General features: G+C 55.0%; 30 non-coding genes across 30 annotated transcripts; 6 read left to right on the top strand and 24 right to left on the bottom strand.

Moving 5' to 3' along the window:
- Positions 1 to 242: 242 nt before the first annotated feature.
- On the bottom strand, positions 243 to 315 carry Trnam-cau. Its single transcript has one exon. It is a non-coding gene; the product is annotated as a tRNA-Met (tRNA).
- Positions 316 to 695: 380 nt separating this feature from the next.
- Positions 696 to 766, bottom strand: Trnag-gcc. The gene has a single exon. It is a non-coding gene; the product is annotated as a tRNA-Gly (tRNA).
- A 325-nt stretch (positions 767 to 1091) lies between these two features.
- Positions 1092 to 1163, top strand: Trnag-ucc. Its single transcript has one exon. It is a non-coding gene; the product is annotated as a tRNA-Gly (tRNA).
- Positions 1164 to 1761: 598 nt separating this feature from the next.
- On the bottom strand, positions 1762 to 1835 carry Trnai-aau. The gene has a single exon. It is a non-coding gene; the product is annotated as a tRNA-Ile (tRNA).
- Positions 1836 to 2033: 198 nt separating this feature from the next.
- On the bottom strand, positions 2034 to 2105 carry Trnae-uuc. The gene has a single exon. It is a non-coding gene; the product is annotated as a tRNA-Glu (tRNA).
- Positions 2106 to 2410: 305 nt separating this feature from the next.
- Positions 2411 to 2483, bottom strand: Trnam-cau. The gene has a single exon. It is a non-coding gene; the product is annotated as a tRNA-Met (tRNA).
- A 380-nt stretch (positions 2484 to 2863) lies between these two features.
- Positions 2864 to 2934, bottom strand: Trnag-gcc. The gene has a single exon. It is a non-coding gene; the product is annotated as a tRNA-Gly (tRNA).
- Positions 2935 to 3259: 325 nt separating this feature from the next.
- Trnag-ucc lies at positions 3260 to 3331 on the top strand. Its single transcript has one exon. It is a non-coding gene; the product is annotated as a tRNA-Gly (tRNA).
- Positions 3332 to 3929: 598 nt separating this feature from the next.
- Trnai-aau lies at positions 3930 to 4003 on the bottom strand. Its single transcript has one exon. It is a non-coding gene; the product is annotated as a tRNA-Ile (tRNA).
- Positions 4004 to 4201: 198 nt separating this feature from the next.
- Positions 4202 to 4273, bottom strand: Trnae-uuc. The gene has a single exon. It is a non-coding gene; the product is annotated as a tRNA-Glu (tRNA).
- A 305-nt stretch (positions 4274 to 4578) lies between these two features.
- On the bottom strand, positions 4579 to 4651 carry Trnam-cau. The gene has a single exon. It is a non-coding gene; the product is annotated as a tRNA-Met (tRNA).
- A 380-nt stretch (positions 4652 to 5031) lies between these two features.
- Positions 5032 to 5102, bottom strand: Trnag-gcc. The gene has a single exon. It is a non-coding gene; the product is annotated as a tRNA-Gly (tRNA).
- Positions 5103 to 5427: 325 nt separating this feature from the next.
- On the top strand, positions 5428 to 5499 carry Trnag-ucc. The gene has a single exon. It is a non-coding gene; the product is annotated as a tRNA-Gly (tRNA).
- Positions 5500 to 6097: 598 nt separating this feature from the next.
- Positions 6098 to 6171, bottom strand: Trnai-aau. Its single transcript has one exon. It is a non-coding gene; the product is annotated as a tRNA-Ile (tRNA).
- A 198-nt stretch (positions 6172 to 6369) lies between these two features.
- Positions 6370 to 6441, bottom strand: Trnae-uuc. Its single transcript has one exon. It is a non-coding gene; the product is annotated as a tRNA-Glu (tRNA).
- Positions 6442 to 6746: 305 nt separating this feature from the next.
- Positions 6747 to 6819, bottom strand: Trnam-cau. The gene has a single exon. It is a non-coding gene; the product is annotated as a tRNA-Met (tRNA).
- Positions 6820 to 7199: 380 nt separating this feature from the next.
- Trnag-gcc lies at positions 7200 to 7270 on the bottom strand. The gene has a single exon. It is a non-coding gene; the product is annotated as a tRNA-Gly (tRNA).
- A 325-nt stretch (positions 7271 to 7595) lies between these two features.
- Trnag-ucc lies at positions 7596 to 7667 on the top strand. The gene has a single exon. It is a non-coding gene; the product is annotated as a tRNA-Gly (tRNA).
- A 598-nt stretch (positions 7668 to 8265) lies between these two features.
- Trnai-aau lies at positions 8266 to 8339 on the bottom strand. The gene has a single exon. It is a non-coding gene; the product is annotated as a tRNA-Ile (tRNA).
- Positions 8340 to 8537: 198 nt separating this feature from the next.
- On the bottom strand, positions 8538 to 8609 carry Trnae-uuc. The gene has a single exon. It is a non-coding gene; the product is annotated as a tRNA-Glu (tRNA).
- Positions 8610 to 8914: 305 nt separating this feature from the next.
- On the bottom strand, positions 8915 to 8987 carry Trnam-cau. Its single transcript has one exon. It is a non-coding gene; the product is annotated as a tRNA-Met (tRNA).
- Positions 8988 to 9367: 380 nt separating this feature from the next.
- On the bottom strand, positions 9368 to 9438 carry Trnag-gcc. The gene has a single exon. It is a non-coding gene; the product is annotated as a tRNA-Gly (tRNA).
- A 325-nt stretch (positions 9439 to 9763) lies between these two features.
- On the top strand, positions 9764 to 9835 carry Trnag-ucc. The gene has a single exon. It is a non-coding gene; the product is annotated as a tRNA-Gly (tRNA).
- Positions 9836 to 10433: 598 nt separating this feature from the next.
- Positions 10434 to 10507, bottom strand: Trnai-aau. Its single transcript has one exon. It is a non-coding gene; the product is annotated as a tRNA-Ile (tRNA).
- Positions 10508 to 10705: 198 nt separating this feature from the next.
- On the bottom strand, positions 10706 to 10777 carry Trnae-uuc. The gene has a single exon. It is a non-coding gene; the product is annotated as a tRNA-Glu (tRNA).
- Positions 10778 to 11082: 305 nt separating this feature from the next.
- Trnam-cau lies at positions 11083 to 11155 on the bottom strand. The gene has a single exon. It is a non-coding gene; the product is annotated as a tRNA-Met (tRNA).
- Positions 11156 to 11535: 380 nt separating this feature from the next.
- Trnag-gcc lies at positions 11536 to 11606 on the bottom strand. Its single transcript has one exon. It is a non-coding gene; the product is annotated as a tRNA-Gly (tRNA).
- Positions 11607 to 11931: 325 nt separating this feature from the next.
- On the top strand, positions 11932 to 12003 carry Trnag-ucc. Its single transcript has one exon. It is a non-coding gene; the product is annotated as a tRNA-Gly (tRNA).
- Positions 12004 to 12601: 598 nt separating this feature from the next.
- Trnai-aau lies at positions 12602 to 12675 on the bottom strand. The gene has a single exon. It is a non-coding gene; the product is annotated as a tRNA-Ile (tRNA).
- A 198-nt stretch (positions 12676 to 12873) lies between these two features.
- On the bottom strand, positions 12874 to 12945 carry Trnae-uuc. The gene has a single exon. It is a non-coding gene; the product is annotated as a tRNA-Glu (tRNA).
- Between the last annotated feature and the right edge of the window lie 292 nt (positions 12946 to 13237).

The raw sequence follows: 13237 nt of genomic DNA, 5'->3' as shown, positions 1-13237 counted from the left end.
GGCGCCCTTCTCTCTTTGCGAGCATCTTTGCACAGACTGACTGGCAAGGCGCGCACCTCAAACGCCGCAGAGCAATGCTTTTGGCTTCATGCTCTGCTGGGAGAAGAGGAAAAGGGAAGCTGTAAGTAGCAATAACAGGAGGTAAACATTTTCCCGCTGAAGCGTTGAAAAGTTGTGGATAACAAACAAGAACTACGTTGGCGCCCTAGCAACAGCGCCACCATCAGTCACAGAAAATTAAATGCCCCGGGTGAGGATCGAACTCACGACCTTAAGATTATGAGACTTACGCGCTGCCTACTGCGCTACCGAGGCACGGGTGCACCACTGGTCCTGGAAACTGGGTAAATACCGTACCCAATATTAGACGTAGAGACACTGTACTTCCTGGGTAACGTGTTCTGTTGCTACACGCGCACTGCCGGCCCAGTTGATTGCGGTGTTGCTGCAGCTGTTGCAACGATAGGCAGCACTCCTTGTCGTTAAAGCTCAGTGCCTCGGAGGCACCTGGACACAGCAACTTGTGAGGCCAAGCCGACGCTAGTCTGCAGAACATCATGCGAGCGTCCTAGTGGGGACCGGCGAGTGCTGCGTTCTCGGTTCTTCTCAAGGGAATCCAGCTATATATTCTTGCGGATCGTGCATCTCAAGCGCGCAAGCCACACGGCAGCATTATCGCGGGAAAAGCAAAATGATGCATCGGCCGGGAATCGAACCCGGGCCGCCCGCGTGGCAGGCGAGCATTCTACCACTGAACCACCGATGCTGGGGCCAGCGGCAACTTCACGCTGCTTCCCGAGCAGATGTCTCAAGGGAAAGTGGGACTGCCGTCAAGCGCCGTAGCATTCTGTGGAGAAGATGCTGCAGACGCTGAATCCTGCACTGCACTGCTTAAAAATGCCGCCAGAACGCGGTCCTCGCCGGCGCCGACTCTTGCCAAAGGATGCGAAATGTGCGCGGATACGCTGTCCGAATGCGTCTGGATGTGCTCCCCTAGCCTACCTCGAAATGCGCCTGCCAGGTACGATCACCTTCGGCCGCTGCCGACAGGCGGGAAGCCGACACAGCGCGGAGGCGGGGCGCTCGCTTGTGCGGTGGTGGTGTAATGGTCAGCATAGTTGCCTTCCAAGCAGTTGATCCGGGTTCGATTCCCGGCCACCGCAGCAGGCTTTTAATTTCGCGTATGAGTACTTTTGCCACGCGCTCTTAAATTATTGTTTTTCCGGCCTCCTACTCGCTGCATACCAGCCCTTAGTGTGTCTCGACTTGTCTCGACTTTGCTCGGCTGACGCGAGAGCTGACGCTCTCAAATCGGCCTATATCAAAACGACAAGCACGAGAAACGACTGAGAGAGGTAAAGAGAGGTGAGGCTAGGCGATGGACACACAGCACGCCCCCTTCATTTCACGGTGGCGTCTCCCTGACCGAATCGGGCTGCAGCTCCGAAAACTAAGGAGAAACAAAAATAGGAAGTAAAACTGCCAATAGTACCCTGTGTTCCCATGCGCTCACCCGCCCAAGTACTGACAGGGGCCAAAGTGGTTGCGCATCGGCAATCGGACATTTTCTTTCATTTTCTCTTTATCGGTTGAGAACCAGTGTATTCAAGATATTATGGCCATTGCCGAGTGAATGATGTAGCGCTTCCCGACGAGTCGGGTTCGGATCCTCTGTCAACTTCCACGCAGGGTGATGATCTTTTGGTCATCACACTCGCCAGCTGAAATCGGCGCTGCCTTTTCGTAGTAGTAAAAGAGCAGTGGCCCGTGGGGGGATCGAACCCACGACCTTCGCGTTATTAGCACGACGCTCTAACCAACTGAGCTAACGGGCCCCAGCAGATGCCGTTGCTCAGCCCTACGCTGGAAACTGGTGGCATGAAGCCGTACACCATTTCTATGGTCGTCGTGCGTCTGCTTCCCTAGTCTATATTCTGCTGACGGTCACGAAACAGTAGCTATATTGCGAGCAGGACGGGAAACGGCCGCTCGGACAGCTCAAACTTGTCACGACTCGTGTGGAAAAAATTCCGTTCCGGTACCGGGAATCGAACCCGGGCCTCCTGGGTGAAAGCCAGGTATCCTAGCCACTAGACCACACCGGATGCGGCCGTTTCGTTCGACCGTTCGTACGGTCGCTTGTCGCATTTCGTGTCGAGTGCCGCGTCGGCGCCCTTCTCTCTTTGCGAGCATCTTTGCACAGACTGACTGGCAAGGCGCGCACCTCAAACGCCGCAGAGCAATGCTTTTGGCTTCATGCTCTGCTGGGAGAAGAGGAAAAGGGAAGCTGTAAGTAGCAATAACAGGAGGTAAACATTTTCCCGCTGAAGCGTTGAAAAGTTGTGGATAACAAACAAGAACTACGTTGGCGCCCTAGCAACAGCGCCACCATCAGTCACAGAAAATTAAATGCCCCGGGTGAGGATCGAACTCACGACCTTAAGATTATGAGACTTACGCGCTGCCTACTGCGCTACCGAGGCACGGGTGCACCACTGGTCCTGGAAACTGGGTAAATACCGTACCCAATATTAGACGTAGAGACACTGTACTTCCTGGGTAACGTGTTCTGTTGCTACACGCGCACTGCCGGCCCAGTTGATTGCGGTGTTGCTGCAGCTGTTGCAACGATAGGCAGCACTCCTTGTCGTTAAAGCTCAGTGCCTCGGAGGCACCTGGACACAGCAACTTGTGAGGCCAAGCCGACGCTAGTCTGCAGAACATCATGCGAGCGTCCTAGTGGGGACCGGCGAGTGCTGCGTTCTCGGTTCTTCTCAAGGGAATCCAGCTATATATTCTTGCGGATCGTGCATCTCAAGCGCGCAAGCCACACGGCAGCATTATCGCGGGAAAAGCAAAATGATGCATCGGCCGGGAATCGAACCCGGGCCGCCCGCGTGGCAGGCGAGCATTCTACCACTGAACCACCGATGCTGGGGCCAGCGGCAACTTCACGCTGCTTCCCGAGCAGATGTCTCAAGGGAAAGTGGGACTGCCGTCAAGCGCCGTAGCATTCTGTGGAGAAGATGCTGCAGACGCTGAATCCTGCACTGCACTGCTTAAAAATGCCGCCAGAACGCGGTCCTCGCCGGCGCCGACTCTTGCCAAAGGATGCGAAATGTGCGCGGATACGCTGTCCGAATGCGTCTGGATGTGCTCCCCTAGCCTACCTCGAAATGCGCCTGCCAGGTACGATCACCTTCGGCCGCTGCCGACAGGCGGGAAGCCGACACAGCGCGGAGGCGGGGCGCTCGCTTGTGCGGTGGTGGTGTAATGGTCAGCATAGTTGCCTTCCAAGCAGTTGATCCGGGTTCGATTCCCGGCCACCGCAGCAGGCTTTTAATTTCGCGTATGAGTACTTTTGCCACGCGCTCTTAAATTATTGTTTTTCCGGCCTCCTACTCGCTGCATACCAGCCCTTAGTGTGTCTCGACTTGTCTCGACTTTGCTCGGCTGACGCGAGAGCTGACGCTCTCAAATCGGCCTATATCAAAACGACAAGCACGAGAAACGACTGAGAGAGGTAAAGAGAGGTGAGGCTAGGCGATGGACACACAGCACGCCCCCTTCATTTCACGGTGGCGTCTCCCTGACCGAATCGGGCTGCAGCTCCGAAAACTAAGGAGAAACAAAAATAGGAAGTAAAACTGCCAATAGTACCCTGTGTTCCCATGCGCTCACCCGCCCAAGTACTGACAGGGGCCAAAGTGGTTGCGCATCGGCAATCGGACATTTTCTTTCATTTTCTCTTTATCGGTTGAGAACCAGTGTATTCAAGATATTATGGCCATTGCCGAGTGAATGATGTAGCGCTTCCCGACGAGTCGGGTTCGGATCCTCTGTCAACTTCCACGCAGGGTGATGATCTTTTGGTCATCACACTCGCCAGCTGAAATCGGCGCTGCCTTTTCGTAGTAGTAAAAGAGCAGTGGCCCGTGGGGGGATCGAACCCACGACCTTCGCGTTATTAGCACGACGCTCTAACCAACTGAGCTAACGGGCCCCAGCAGATGCAGTTGCTCAGCCCTACGCTGGAAACTGGTGGCATGAAGCCGTACACCATTTCTATGGTCGTCGTGCGTCTGCTTCCCTAGTCTATATTCTGCTGACGGTCACGAAACAGTAGCTATATTGCGAGCAGGACGGGAAACGGCCGCTCGGACAGCTCAAACTTGTCACGACTCGTGTGGAAAAAATTCCGTTCCGGTACCGGGAATCGAACCCGGGCCTCGTGGGTGAAAACCAGGTATCCTAGCCACTAGACCACACCGGATGCGGCCGTTTCGTTCGACCGTTCGTACGGTCGCTTGTCGCATTTCGTGTCGAGTGCCGCGTCGGCGCCCTTCTCTCTTTGCGAGCATCTTTGCACAGACTGACTGGCAAGGCGCGCACCTCAAACGCCGCAGAGCAATGCTTTTGGCTTCATGCTCTGCTGGGAGAAGAGGAAAAGGGAAGCTGTAAGTAGCAATAACAGGAGGTAAACATTTTCCCGCTGAAGCGTTGAAAAGTTGTGGATAACAAACAAGAACTACGTTGGCGCCCTAGCAACAGCGCCACCATCAGTCACAGAAAATTAAATGCCCCGGGTGAGGATCGAACTCACGACCTTAAGATTATGAGACTTACGCGCTGCCTACTGCGCTACCGAGGCACGGGTGCACCACTGGTCCTGGAAACTGGGTAAATACCGTACCCAATATTAGACGTAGAGACACTGTACTTCCTGGGTAACGTGTTCTGTTGCTACACGCGCACTGCCGGCCCAGTTGATTGCGGTGTTGCTGCAGCTGTTGCAACGATAGGCAGCACTCCTTGTCGTTAAAGCTCAGTGCCTCGGAGGCACCTGGACACAGCAACTTGTGAGGCCAAGCCGACGCTAGTCTGCAGAACATCATGCGAGCGTCCTAGTGGGGACCGGCGAGTGCTGCGTTCTCGGTTCTTCTCAAGGGAATCCAGCTATATATTCTTGCGGATCGTGCATCTCAAGCGCGCAAGCCACACGGCAGCATTATCGCGGGAAAAGCAAAATGATGCATCGGCCGGGAATCGAACCCGGGCCGCCCGCGTGGCAGGCGAGCATTCTACCACTGAACCACCGATGCTGGGGCCAGCGGCAACTTCACGCTGCTTCCCGAGCAGATGTCTCAAGGGAAAGTGGGACTGCCGTCAAGCGCCGTAGCATTCTGTGGAGAAGATGCTGCAGACGCTGAATCCTGCACTGCACTGCTTAAAAATGCCGCCAGAACGCGGTCCTCGCCGGCGCCGACTCTTGCCAAAGGATGCGAAATGTGCGCGGATACGCTGTCCGAATGCGTCTGGATGTGCTCCCCTAGCCTACCTCGAAATGCGCCTGCCAGGTACGATCACCTTCGGCCGCTGCCGACAGGCGGGAAGCCGACACAGCGCGGAGGCGGGGCGCTCGCTTGTGCGGTGGTGGTGTAATGGTCAGCATAGTTGCCTTCCAAGCAGTTGATCCGGGTTCGATTCCCGGCCACCGCAGCAGGCTTTTAATTTCGCGTATGAGTACTTTTGCCACGCGCTCTTAAATTATTGTTTTTCCGGCCTCCTACTCGCTGCATACCAGCCCTTAGTGTGTCTCGACTTGTCTCGACTTTGCTCGGCTGACGCGAGAGCTGACGCTCTCAAATCGGCCTATATCAAAACGACAAGCACGAGAAACGACTGAGAGAGGTAAAGAGAGGTGAGGCTAGGCGATGGACACACAGCACGCCCCCTTCATTTCACGGTGGCGTCTCCCTGACCGAATCGGGCTGCAGCTCCGAAAACTAAGGAGAAACAAAAATAGGAAGTAAAACTGCCAATAGTACCCTGTGTTCCCATGCGCTCACCCGCCCAAGTACTGACAGGGGCCAAAGTGGTTGCGCATCGGCAATCGGACATTTTCTTTCATTTTCTCTTTATCGGTTGAGAACCAGTGTATTCAAGATATTATGGCCATTGCCGAGTGAATGATGTAGCGCTTCCCGACGAGTCGGGTTCGGATCCTCTGTCAACTTCCACGCAGGGTGATGATCTTTTGGTCATCACACTCGCCAGCTGAAATCGGCGCTGCCTTTTCGTAGTAGTAAAAGAGCAGTGGCCCGTGGGGGGATCGAACCCACGACCTTCGCGTTATTAGCACGACGCTCTAACCAACTGAGCTAACGGGCCCCAGCAGATGCAGTTGCTCAGCCCTACGCTGGAAACTGGTGGCATGAAGCCGTACACCATTTCTATGGTCGTCGTGCGTCTGCTTCCCTAGTCTATATTCTGCTGACGGTCACGAAACAGTAGCTATATTGCGAGCAGGACGGGAAACGGCCGCTCGGACAGCTCAAACTTGTCACGACTCGTGTGGAAAAAATTCCGTTCCGGTACCGGGAATCGAACCCGGGCCTCGTGGGTGAAAACCAGGTATCCTAGCCACTAGACCACACCGGATGCGGCCGTTTCGTTCGACCGTTCGTACGGTCGCTTGTCGCATTTCGTGTCGAGTGCCGCGTCGGCGCCCTTCTCTCTTTGCGAGCATCTTTGCACAGACTGACTGGCAAGGCGCGCACCTCAAACGCCGCAGAGCAATGCTTTTGGCTTCATGCTCTGCTGGGAGAAGAGGAAAAGGGAAGCTGTAAGTAGCAATAACAGGAGGTAAACATTTTCCCGCTGAAGCGTTGAAAAGTTGTGGATAACAAACAAGAACTACGTTGGCGCCCTAGCAACAGCGCCACCATCAGTCACAGAAAATTAAATGCCCCGGGTGAGGATCGAACTCACGACCTTAAGATTATGAGACTTACGCGCTGCCTACTGCGCTACCGAGGCACGGGTGCACCACTGGTCCTGGAAACTGGGTAAATACCGTACCCAATATTAGACGTAGAGACACTGTACTTCCTGGGTAACGTGTTCTGTTGCTACACGCGCACTGCCGGCCCAGTTGATTGCGGTGTTGCTGCAGCTGTTGCAACGATAGGCAGCACTCCTTGTCGTTAAAGCTCAGTGCCTCGGAGGCACCTGGACACAGCAACTTGTGAGGCCAAGCCGACGCTAGTCTGCAGAACATCATGCGAGCGTCCTAGTGGGGACCGGCGAGTGCTGCGTTCTCGGTTCTTCTCAAGGGAATCCAGCTATATATTCTTGCGGATCGTGCATCTCAAGCGCGCAAGCCACACGGCAGCATTATCGCGGGAAAAGCAAAATGATGCATCGGCCGGGAATAGAACCCGGGCCGCCCGCGTGGCAGGCGAGCATTCTACCACTGAACCACCGATGCTGGGGCCAGCGGCAACTTCACGCTGCTTCCCGAGCAGATGTCTCAAGGGAAAGTGGGACTGCCGTCAAGCGCCGTAGCATTCTGTGGAGAAGATGCTGCAGACGCTGAATCCTGCACTGCACTGCTTAAAAATGCCGCCAGAACGCGGTCCTCGCCGGCGCCGACTCTTGCCAAAGGATGCGAAATGTGCGCGGATACGCTGTCCGAATGCGTCTGGATGTGCTCCCCTAGCCTACCTCGAAATGCGCCTGCCAGGTACGATCACCTTCGGCCGCTGCCGACAGGCGGGAAGCCGACACAGCGCGGAGGCGGGGCGCTCGCTTGTGCGGTGGTGGTGTAATGGTCAGCATAGTTGCCTTCCAAGCAGTTGATCCGGGTTCGATTCCCGGCCACCGCAGCAGGCTTTTAATTTCGCGTATGAGTACTTTTGCCACGCGCTCTTAAATTATTGTTTTTCCGGCCTCCTACTCGCTGCATACCAGCCCTTAGTGTGTCTCGACTTGTCTCGACTTTGCTCGGCTGACGCGAGAGCTGACGCTCTCAAATCGGCCTATATCAAAACGACAAGCACGAGAAACGACTGAGAGAGGTAAAGAGAGGTGAGGCTAGGCGATGGACACACAGCACGCCCCCTTCATTTCACGGTGGCGTCTCCCTGACCGAATCGGGCTGCAGCTCCGAAAACTAAGGAGAAACAAAAATAGGAAGTAAAACTGCCAATAGTACCCTGTGTTCCCATGCGCTCACCCGCCCAAGTACTGACAGGGGCCAAAGTGGTTGCGCATCGGCAATCGGACATTTTCTTTCATTTTCTCTTTATCGGTTGAGAACCAGTGTATTCAAGATATTATGGCCATTGCCGAGTGAATGATGTAGCGCTTCCCGACGAGTCGGGTTCGGATCCTCTGTCAACTTCCACGCAGGGTGATGATCTTTTGGTCATCACACTCGCCAGCTGAAATCGGCGCTGCCTTTTCGTAGTAGTAAAAGAGCAGTGGCCCGTGGGGGGATCGAACCCACGACCTTCGCGTTATTAGCACGACGCTCTAACCAACTGAGCTAACGGGCCCCAGCAGATGCAGTTGCTCAGCCCTACGCTGGAAACTGGTGGCATGAAGCCGTACACCATTTCTATGGTCGTCGTGCGTCTGCTTCCCTAGTCTATATTCTGCTGACGGTCACGAAACAGTAGCTATATTGCGAGCAGGACGGGAAACGGCCGCTCGGACAGCTCAAACTTGTCACGACTCGTGTGGAAAAAATTCCGTTCCGGTACCGGGAATCGAACCCGGGCCTCCTGGGTGAAAGCCAGGTATCCTAGCCACTAGACCACACCGGATGCGGCCGTTTCGTTCGACCGTTCGTACGGTCGCTTGTCGCATTTCGTGTCGAGTGCCGCGTCGGCGCCCTTCTCTCTTTGCGAGCATCTTTGCACAGACTGACTGGCAAGGCGCGCACCTCAAACGCCGCAGAGCAATGCTTTTGGCTTCATGCTCTGCTGGGAGAAGAGGAAAAGGGAAGCTGTAAGTAGCAATAACAGGAGGTAAACATTTTCCCGCTGAAGCGTTGAAAAGTTGTGGATAACAAACAAGAACTACGTTGGCGCCCTAGCAACAGCGCCACCATCAGTCACAGAAAATTAAATGCCCCGGGTGAGGATCGAACTCACGACCTTAAGATTATGAGACTTACGCGCTGCCTACTGCGCTACCGAGGCACGGGTGCACCACTGGTCCTGGAAACTGGGTAAATACCGTACCCAATATTAGACGTAGAGACACTGTACTTCCTGGGTAACGTGTTCTGTTGCTACACGCGCACTGCCGGCCCAGTTGATTGCGGTGTTGCTGCAGCTGTTGCAACGATAGGCAGCACTCCTTGTCGTTAAAGCTCAGTGCCTCGGAGGCACCTGGACACAGCAACTTGTGAGGCCAAGCCGACGCTAGTCTGCAGAACATCATGCGAGCGTCCTAGTGGGGACCGGCGAGTGCTGCGTTCTCGGTTCTTCTCAAGGGAATCCAGCTATATATTCTTGCGGATCGTGCATCTCAAGCGCGCAAGCCACACGGCAGCATTATCGCGGGAAAAGCAAAATGATGCATCGGCCGGGAATCGAACCCGGGCCGCCCGCGTGGCAGGCGAGCATTCTACCACTGAACCACCGATGCTGGGGCCAGCGGCAACTTCACGCTGCTTCCCGAGCAGATGTCTCAAGGGAAAGTGGGACTGCCGTCAAGCGCCGTAGCATTCTGTGGAGAAGATGCTGCAGACGCTGAATCCTGCACTGCACTGCTTAAAAATGCCGCCAGAACGCGGTCCTCGCCGGCGCCGACTCTTGCCAAAGGATGCGAAATGTGCGCGGATACGCTGTCCGAATGCGTCTGGATGTGCTCCCCTAGCCTACCTCGAAATGCGCCTGCCAGGTACGATCACCTTCGGCCGCTGCCGACAGGCGGGAAGCCGACACAGCGCGGAGGCGGGGCGCTCGCTTGTGCGGTGGTGGTGTAATGGTCAGCATAGTTGCCTTCCAAGCAGTTGATCCGGGTTCGATTCCCGGCCACCGCAGCAGGCTTTTAATTTCGCGTATGAGTACTTTTGCCACGCGCTCTTAAATTATTGTTTTTCCGGCCTCCTACTCGCTGCATACCAGCCCTTAGTGTGTCTCGACTTGTCTCGACTTTGCTCGGCTGACGCGAGAGCTGACGCTCTCAAATCGGCCTATATCAAAACGACAAGCACGAGAAACGACTGAGAGAGGTAAAGAGAGGTGAGGCTAGGCGATGGACACACAGCACGCCCCCTTCATTTCACGGTGGCGTCTCCCTGACCGAATCGGGCTGCAGCTCCGAAAACTAAGGAGAAACAAAAATAGGAAGTAAAACTGCCAATAGTACCCTGTGTTCCCATGCGCTCACCCGCCCAAGTACTGACAGGGGCCAAAGTGGTTGCGCATCGGCAATCGGACATTTTCTTTCATTTTCTCTTTATCGGTTGAGAACCAGTGTATTCAAGATATTATGGCCATTGCCGAGTGAATGATGTAGCGCTTCCCGACGAGTCGGGTTCGGATCCTCTGTCAACTTCCACGCAGGGTGATGATCTTTTGGTCATCACACTCGCCAGCTGAAATCGGCGCTGCCTTTTCGTAGTAGTAAAAGAGCAGTGGCCCGTGGGGGGATCGAACCCACGACCTTCGCGTTATTAGCACGACGCTCTAACCAACTGAGCTAACGGGCCCCAGCAGATGCAGTTGCTCAGCCCTACGCTGGAAACTGGTGGCATGAAGCCGTACACCATTTCTATGGTCGTCGTGCGTCTGCTTCCCTAGTCTATATTCTGCTGACGGTCACGAAACAGTAGCTATATTGCGAGCAGGACGGGAAACGGCCGCTCGGACAGCTCAAACTTGTCACGACTCGTGTGGAAAAAATTCCGTTCCGGTACCGGGAATCGAACCCGGGCCTCCTGGGTGAAAGCCAGGTATCCTAGCCACTAGACCACACCGGATGCGGCCGTTTCGTTCGACCGTTCGTACGGTCGCTTGTCGCATTTCGTGTCGAGTGCCGCGTCGGCGCCCTTCTCTCTTTGCGAGCATCTTTGCACAGACTGACTGGCAAGGCGCGCACCTCAAACGCCGCAGAGCAATGCTTTTGGCTTCATGCTCTGCTGGGAGAAGAGGAAAAGGGAAGCTGTAAGTAGCAATAACAGGAGGTAAACATTTTCCCGCTGAAGCGTTGAAAAGTTGTGGATAACAAACAAGAACTACGTTGGCGCCCTAGCAACAGCGCCACCATCAGTCACAGAAAATTAAATGCCCCGGGTGAGGATCGAACTCACGACCTTAAGATTATGAGACTTACGCGCTGCCTACTGCGCTACCGAGGCACGGGTGCACCACTGGTCCTGGAAACTGGGTAAATACCGTACCCAATATTAGACGTAGAGACACTGTACTTCCTGGGTAACGTGTTCTGTTGCTACACGCGCACTGCCGGCCCAGTTGATTGCGGTGTTGCTGCAGCTGTTGCAACGATAGGCAGCACTCCTTGTCGTTAAAGCTCAGTGCCTCGGAGGCACCTGGACACAGCAACTTGTGAGGCCAAGCCGACGCTAGTCTGCAGAACATCATGCGAGCGTCCTAGTGGGGACCGGCGAGTGCTGCGTTCTCGGTTCTTCTCAAGGGAATCCAGCTATATATTCTTGCGGATCGTGCATCTCAAGCGCGCAAGCCACACGGCAGCATTATCGCGGGAAAAGCAAAATGATGCATCGGCCGGGAATCGAACCCGGGCCGCCCGCGTGGCAGGCGAGCATTCTACCACTGAACCACCGATGCTGGGGCCAGCGGCAACTTCACGCTGCTTCCCGAGCAGATGTCTCAAGGGAAAGTGGGACTGCCGTCAAGCGCCGTAGCATTCTGTGGAGAAGATGCTGCAGACGCTGAATCCTGCACTGCACTGCTTAAAAATGCCGCCAGAACGCGGTCCTCGCCGGCGCCGACTCTTGCCAAAGGATGCGAAATGTGCGCGGATACGCTGTCCGAATGCGTCTGGATGTGCTCCCCTAGCCTACCTCGAAATGCGCCTGCCAGGTACGATCACCTTCGGCCGCTGCCGACAGGCGGGAAGCCGACACAGCGCGGAGGCGGGGCGCTCGCTTGTGCGGTGGTGGTGTAATGGTCAGCATAGTTGCCTTCCAAGCAGTTGATCCGGGTTCGATTCCCGGCCACCGCAGCAGGCTTTTAATTTCGCGTATGAGTACTTTTGCCACGCGCTCTTAAATTATTGTTTTTCCGGCCTCCTACTCGCTGCATACCAGCCCTTAGTGTGTCTCGACTTGTCTCGACTTTGCTCGGCTGACGCGAGAGCTGACGCTCTCAAATCGGCCTATATCAAAACGACAAGCACGAGAAACGACTGAGAGAGGTAAAGAGAGGTGAGGCTAGGCGATGGACACACAGCACGCCCCCTTCATTTCACGGTGGCGTCTCCCTGACCGAATCGGGCTGCAGCTCCGAAAACTAAGGAGAAACAAAAATAGGAAGTAAAACTGCCAATAGTACCCTGTGTTCCCATGCGCTCACCCGCCCAAGTACTGACAGGGGCCAAAGTGGTTGCGCATCGGCAATCGGACATTTTCTTTCATTTTCTCTTTATCGGTTGAGAACCAGTGTATTCAAGATATTATGGCCATTGCCGAGTGAATGATGTAGCGCTTCCCGACGAGTCGGGTTCGGATCCTCTGTCAACTTCCACGCAGGGTGATGATCTTTTGGTCATCACACTCGCCAGCTGAAATCGGCGCTGCCTTTTCGTAGTAGTAAAAGAGCAGTGGCCCGTGGGGGGATCGAACCCACGACCTTCGCGTTATTAGCACGACGCTCTAACCAACTGAGCTAACGGGCCCCAGCAGATGCAGTTGCTCAGCCCTACGCTGGAAACTGGTGGCATGAAGCCGTACACCATTTCTATGGTCGTCGTGCGTCTGCTTCCCTAGTCTATATTCTGCTGACGGTCACGAAACAGTAGCTATATTGCGAGCAGGACGGGAAACGGCCGCTCGGACAGCTCAAACTTGTCACGACTCGTGTGGAAAAAATTCCGTTCCGGTACCGGGAATCGAACCCGGGCCTCCTGGGTGAAAGCCAGGTATCCTAGCCACTAGACCACACCGGATGCGGCCGTTTCGTTCGACCGTTCGTACGGTCGCTTGTCGCATTTCGTGTCGAGTGCCGCGTCGGCGCCCTTCTCTCTTTGCGAGCATCTTTGCACAGACTGACTGGCAAGGCGCGCACCTCAAACGCCGCAGAGCAATGCTTTTGGCTTCATGCTCTGCTGGGAGAAGAGGAAAAGGGAAGCTGTAAGTAGCAATAACAGGAGGTAAACATTTTCCCGCTGAAGCGTTGAAAAGTTGTGGATAACAAACAAGAACTACGTTGGCGCCCTAGCAACAGCGCCACCATCAGTC

The sequence above is a fragment of the Schistocerca piceifrons genome, unplaced genomic scaffold (assembly GCF_021461385.2).
Source record: "Schistocerca piceifrons isolate TAMUIC-IGC-003096 unplaced genomic scaffold, iqSchPice1.1 HiC_scaffold_579, whole genome shotgun sequence".
NCBI lineage: Eukaryota > Metazoa > Arthropoda > Insecta > Orthoptera > Acrididae > Schistocerca > Schistocerca piceifrons.
Note: the sequence above shows the minus strand (reverse complement) of the source record. Positions and strands in the feature narration are given on the sequence as shown.